Source organism: Panthera tigris, chromosome B3 (assembly GCF_018350195.1).
Source record: "Panthera tigris isolate Pti1 chromosome B3, P.tigris_Pti1_mat1.1, whole genome shotgun sequence".
NCBI lineage: Eukaryota > Metazoa > Chordata > Mammalia > Carnivora > Felidae > Panthera > Panthera tigris.
In genome coordinates, this window is record NC_056665.1 from 132,562,278 (window position 1) to 132,569,091 (window position 6,814).

The window sequence follows — 6,814 nt, forward strand, 5'->3', positions numbered from 1 at the left end:
GGAGGAGCCCTATGGCATGCAAGGCAGGTGGCACGTGCTCAGTGCACAATGAGATAAAGAAGTACCATCACGAACACTGAGAAGAGGGGACAGTCACTGAGGAACGGACGCATCGGGTCACGCAACAGAGGAGGGAACCCAACCTCGCCGGAAGGGCTCACAGAGAAGGATGCAGAGGAAGGGACATCCCAGAAAGGAGTCATGCGCATGATGAGTGAAGGTCATAGCTCATCAGGAGAGAAGTTAGAAGAACCTGAGGAGAGGGGGCAGAGGGTGCCTTTAGCACGCACCCTTATAAGCGGGGCCCAGACACTTACTACACCAACGTCATGGGAAGAGGGGTTGACAGCAGAAAGACACTGCACGAGCAAAGGGACCAGTGGCTGAACAAATGAAGAGCCAGGGCAGAAAAGGAAAGATCAATGCTGACTCACAAGTGAAGCTGGGAAAATCATGGTATCACTGACAGAAATAGAAAGAAAGAGCTGACTTGAGGATAAGGATAATGGCTCTCACTTTAAATATGATGAACAGAGGGTGACAACAAGCAACTTAGAGCATTGCCAGCTATTCATTAACTGTGTGACTTTGGGAACATTATTTAACTTCTCTAAGCTCAGTTTTCTTATCTGTGAAATAGGAATCATAACAATGGTGTACAACTCATTAGCTTATTGTGAGGAGTGAATGGAATAGTGGCAATGCCTGGCAATCAAAAAATGACAGGTGCTTTTGCCATCATCATTATCCAGTTTATTATTTGACAAGCAGCCCAGTAGCTGTTTTTTTGCCACGTGAACTTACGGTTATCTGATACACCCCTTACCAGGTTTCCACCCCCCCCCCCCCGCCCCTGCCAAGTACAACTGAGGTAACTTAAAACATTCTATTCTAACGGCAGTCCTTGTAAATTTTCCATAGCATTTGAGTCTGAGCAATTTACAACCCAGAGAAAGGCTCCAATCCGATGACAAATTTATCACTGCAAACCATTAAAACTAGTATGTCAGCTGACCCATCTGGATTAGATGCGAACATCTGACGGCTATGGTTTTTCCGCTAGGTTGAAATGGGGCTGCTTAACACCGAAAAAAAATGGAAAGAATACGATTTAATCATAATTTGCAACATGCTAAGGATCCCTTTGAGATTAGAGTTTTCTGTTTGGCTCTGTTTGCTTGGGATATAAGAAAATAAGATTAAATAAAGAGTATAAGATATTATAGTATATAATGCAGACATGAGAATGGGGAAACAGAGAAGGTAAATTCCAAGTAAATCTGAGGATTTAACATTGTCATGACTGGTAATGCTGGGCAGCGAAACACATAATTTATCATGCACATAGTAAGTGCTTAATAAACATTTGTTAAATAATGCTGAAATTGACGATGTTTGATGACACTGATGAGCAAATTATTTGCATTTTTTTCATTTCTTGCCAAAGACATTAGAATCACTGTTTTCTTTAAAGAGCAAGCCAACAAGGGGGCCTAGGTGGCTCAGTCAGTTAAACGTCCGACTTCGGCTCAGGTCATGATCTCACAGTTTGTGAGTTCGAGCCTCGCATCAGGCTCTGTGCTGATGGCTCAGAGCCTGGAGCCTGTTTCGGATTCTGTGTCTCATTCTCTCCCTGCCTCTCGCCCACTTGTGCTCTGTCTCCCTCTGTCTCCCAAAAATAAATAAATGTAAACAAGAATCTTTTTTAAAGAGTAATCCAACAAAAGGTATGAAAACAGAGAACCAAGGTATTTAAAGCTAGAAGGAGAGGCAACCGAAGTATAGGGAAGTTAACAGACATGCCCGAGTCAGTTCCCCACAATATGGGCTCCAAGCCTGAACAGCTGAATGACAGCCCAGGGCACATCCCACTCCCCCACCATGGAGAAGACAGAGGAATGGAGAAACTCAAGCCAGTCACTTTGGTGATTTGTCTGAAGGTCTAACAAAAGGTTGAGAAGAGTAGATGGATTCTGAGAAACATGGACTTCAATTATTTAAGCCATAAATGTTTCCCATTATGATGTTTAAACAGTTCATGACAGTCTAAAATACAGAATTTTTTTTGGCCCTTAACACAGTCACATTTTACAGTTTTGCAGTATGAGGTTTTTGAGATTTTTATCAAAAGGTTTTATGACCAAATTGTCAGAAATCAGGGAATTTTATAAAAAGGGTGTACAATTCAGCTAAAGTGTTTTCATATATCCACAGCCTTAGGTCTCTGAAAAGGGTTATAGCCATAGATTATACAGCTCTATTTTTTACTGTGAAAATTTATATGCTGTCCAGATCTTTATTCCATTGAAAGTGAACTGGAAAGAGCCCTTAAATAAAATGATTCCTTCAAAAATCTGTAAACTGTAGTAGACCTGATTGATAAAGAGATTGAAAAATCCCTTTCAAGGGTGCACATGGGGCGAGATATAAAAGGGAAAGACAAAAAGGTTCTCCCCTGCAAGATGGATGTGCTTATTTGCGCTTCCAATCTGGGGTCAGACTGTCTGGGTCACAGCCAATTTCTGTCCGTTCACGTGACCTTTGCCAAGTCACCCAGCCACTCTGCCCCCCTTGGTCTCCTCATCTGTAAAATGGGAGGAATAACAGTCGCCACCTCCCAGGGCTGCTGTGAGGATCAAAGGAGTTACCGACAAGCAAAGGGTTGGGGACAGGGCTTGGCACCCGCGTCGTGTTCACTATTTTATCACGTCCTTGAGACCACTGCCTCCCACTCCCCTCCATCCGCTCACCGTCTGTGCTGTTCTCTCTCTCTCCCTGGGTGCCTTTCCTCCCAGGGTTTTTCAAATCCGGACTCCGTTGCTAAATTCTGGGACTGCCCTGGCTGGAATTAAATCCTCTCAGCTTTCTGTGCTTCTGCAGTAGGTACTGTTTTCTACCTAATCTTACAGTCACTCCCTGAAAGACTGTCCTGTCTGATTTGCTCTTATAGACCGGAAGGGACCCTCTTTAGTGCCTTACATATGGAACTCATTTGTGGAATGAATCGAGAGAGAGAGAGAGAGAGTTGTCATCTACTCTCTGATCAACTAGTGGCTGTTATTATCACTATTAAGTAGCAAGAAAGGCTGGTCCTGGGAGGCTCAAACTATAAAGTTGAGACAAATACCGTGACTGTCTTTTGGAAGAAAGCACAATTGATGAAATGCAAAGGGGATTTCATTTCACGAAAATGCAGCCGATCTCTGGAACAAAATCAACAGAATAACATCTCAGATCTGAAATGAAGCCAACTTGGTCAGGACCCCTGACTGGGCAGGGGGTGTAGTATTACTGTCATCTCTCCATTATCCGCAGTGGAGAGGCAGAGAAGACCTTTCAAGATGAATATCCATTCGGTGGTGGCAAATTATTCCTGAACTCAAAAGCCTTTTATGTTCTCCTGTTTCTTGCTCTATGATGGGCCGGACACCTTCACTAAAACATTAATGAACGGTGGGTGCTTATTAGGGGCCGCGCACGGTGTCCTCCCATGTGGTCCCTCGTACGACCCCCAAACAGCTCCGTGACGTACGTTCTCTCATAATTACATCTTACACATGAGGTGACTGACGCACACAGAGGTCAAGTAACTTCCCCAAAGTCTGTTGGCTAGTTCAATTCGTCTCACTTCAATCCCTCTTCTCATTTTTATTGTCCTACATGGGAGTGTAATGGAAACCAGTGTGGAATAGCTAGTGAAATAAGAGGCTACAGGAATTCTCCCAGGTCAAGTCTGACCTGGTCTGGTTGGGCAGGAAAGGCCAAGTGTGTGAACTGCAATGAATTTCAGGAGTCAAAGCTCAGGTTACATCCAAGTTGGCCTCCACGTCCCCGGGGATCCAAGCTAGTCAGCAAAGTAATGGACTCTCCGGGCCACACGATGATAATCTAGTGGATGTCCCAGATGACTCATTTATTTTAGCACAAGTGCAGCTAGAAGCTTGGGAGAAGGCAGAGTTCTGGGTTTGAGGGCAGGAAGCTAGAAAAGAGGTTAGAGTTTAGGGCAAGTCTTTGTGCTAATCAGGAAACTGCAAGAAGCTGGACTGCTGATCAGGACACACAGTGGGGTTAAGGAGAAGAGGAGTATGGGAAGGTGGGCCCTGGGATCAACCCTGATAGAAGCTATGCTTGCCACATTTGAATCCACTCTCCACACTGCAAACCACAAATCTGATCACGTCACTTCCCTACTTTGTCACTGATTTTCCATTGCCCTCAGGACAAAGTTCAAACTTCCTGAAATGTACAAACCCTCCATGATTTGTCCTGTGGCTACCTTTCCAGCCCCATCACTCTGTGTTTAGCCTTCTGCCCCTAGCCACCCACCCGCACAAACGAGAGCGAGTGGATTCAGTAACAGACCAGCTGTATGGAGGAACTCTCAGCTGGTAGAATCGCCAGGCTCTGCTGCTGACCTCTGCAGATGGATTCTGCGTAGGACGCTCTCTCCCTCCCTGCCTATTTCCATCCTTCACTCTCACACTGGCGATCGCTTTCTCTGAAGTCAGCCCCATGTCCATCCTCAGCCCCCATTAGGCATCCTTTCCATACATTCCCATAATGCTTTGCAGTCACCTTTCAGGATTAACCATCTTGGATACTAACTACCTATTTCGCCAACTGGACTATAAGCTCTTCGAGGGCAGGGCAGTGCTTGGCTTGTTTCCTTTCATATACTCCCAGTGTCTGCAATGCAGTAGATGATAACACATATTTATTTCTAAGACAGAAAAAGACGTAAGCCTGAGGACAGAAGTGCACAGGGCAGAGACCCCTCCTAACGTGACTGGGGGCAAGAAGACAGGAGTCATGTTGCACGTTAAGTATACGGTGAGGACCACACATACGATCAGGCATCCAGGGAGGATCTGGAAACATTACCAAGCATCCACAGAGGGTCTAAATTTTAGTCGCCGATTTGAAAGCTGTATACGCTGTGTCCAACGCAGTCATCCCAACCAGCAATGTGTAAGTGTTCTGGGATATCGTCAGACTTTTACATTTTTGCTTATGTGGTAGGTGTGAAATTGTATTTCCTTGTGTTTGCGCATCTCTTCTGGTTTCTTCTTCTATGAATTGCCTGTTTGGGGTGGTGGGGTGTGGTGTACAGCTTTCTTTCTTTCTTTTTTTTTTTAAATTAAATTGTAGTAGTTCTTTACAAAAAATGTATTAGGTGTATTCTGAGTATCCATGTCACTTTGAGTGTTGAGAGCTTCCCACGGAAGATATGAGAGTCTGACTTTTAGCGTCTTTCACCTGTGGGAAGAAGCAGGAAGGACACCCGGGAAGGGAGAAAACAGGATTCAGAAGAGTTCAACTACTGTCTCTTTTTCAAAACTGACATGAGCCTACTGGCTAGGGGAGAGGAAACGACAAAGAAAGAGAACTGGGGACAGTGTGGTATAGTATTAGGATGTGACAAAGGGGAAAACATAAAGGCCATTTTGTTCTTATCATTAACAAAAGTGAGCTACTTCCCATGCTATGGATCAGGCTGGTGAGAGAAAAGACCAATGAATCTAAGGCTACTCATTTTGTGATCGCTTAAAGCAAACAACTTTTAGCAATACTACGAAGCCAGCCAGCAAAATAAATAGAAATGAGGTCCAAGGAATCGAAACATGAAAATTTGGAGAGAAAAAGATCTGCACAAAGCAAAACAGACCAAATACAAGGCGAACCAAACAAAAGCTAAATCAAATAAATAGGCATTGCCGTGTGCCCTGGAGGACTGCCAAGGAGAGTGAATTTCAACAAAGAAAGCGTCTGCCACCCGTTCGGAAAACTTCAATTCTAGAAGGGCTGAAGGAGGGCTGCAGCCACTGCAAAGCAACACGGGAGCTTTAGGGTGGAGAGACGGCAGATCAGAGGCTATTTCAGGCTCTGTAGACAAACACTAGAACCTTCCCCTAGCAAGACAGGAGCAGGTAGCCCACTCCCCCCACCTCCACTCCAACACAGCCCTTTGTAAGAAACAGGTCCAGTCACAGAAACTTGCAACATTGACATTGATGGCCAATTTGCAGATAAAAGGCCCACTGTCCATACCCTTGTCAATACCAAAATCCTAGGAGACAAAGTGTTGAGATAAAAGGAGTCTATACAGCCCAAGTAACAGCACTGGCAATCACCTGTGAACTCGACCCTAAAGACAGAGTCCTGGGCTTTGGGGATGAAATCAAGGGAGTCTCACTCCACATGTTAGCACTCAGCCCTGGCCTGGCATAGTTATAGCAGTGAGAGCAGTAATCTTACCAGTAATAACCATCACCACCACCACCACCACTATGCCCCACCGGAGCATTCATATTGTGCCAGGCAAGGAGCTAGGTGCTTTGCAAGAATTGTTATCAACAACCCATTATTATCCTAATTTATAGCTGCACACTCTACAGTTAAGGGAACCAAGGTAAATTGAGATATTTCTCAAAGGTCTCCCAGCCAACAAGCAAAGGAACACTTACTCCAAACATGCTCTCTTAACCAAGAGACTTGGCCAGAAGCTCCATGAAATAAGGCAGATAATTGGCAAATATTTACTAATTGTTGGCATGGTAGGTACTATCAACTACGTTAAGTTAAACTGGGGCAAAAAAAAAAAAAAAAAAAAAAAAGAAAAGGAAGAATAACCAGAATTCCTTTTACTTACTCTGTAAAAAAATCTTGAACTTTATTAACCTTTAAAGAAAAAAGCCTCCCTACTCTTTAAAAAATTTACCATCATCTATCCAGCAAATATTCAGGTTGTTCAAACTCATAAGGAGGCTAACTAAACAAAACAAAAGGAGAGGTGATAATATATAGCTCAAGGGCT

General features: G+C 44.1%; 1 protein-coding gene across 16 annotated transcripts in view; it reads right to left on the reverse strand.

Moving 5' to 3' along the window:
- Positions 1–6,814, reverse strand: part of EFCAB11 (EF-hand calcium binding domain 11) — a 159,864-nt gene that overhangs the window by 105,982 nt on the left and 47,068 nt on the right. The gene's annotated exons all lie outside the window — the stretch shown is intronic.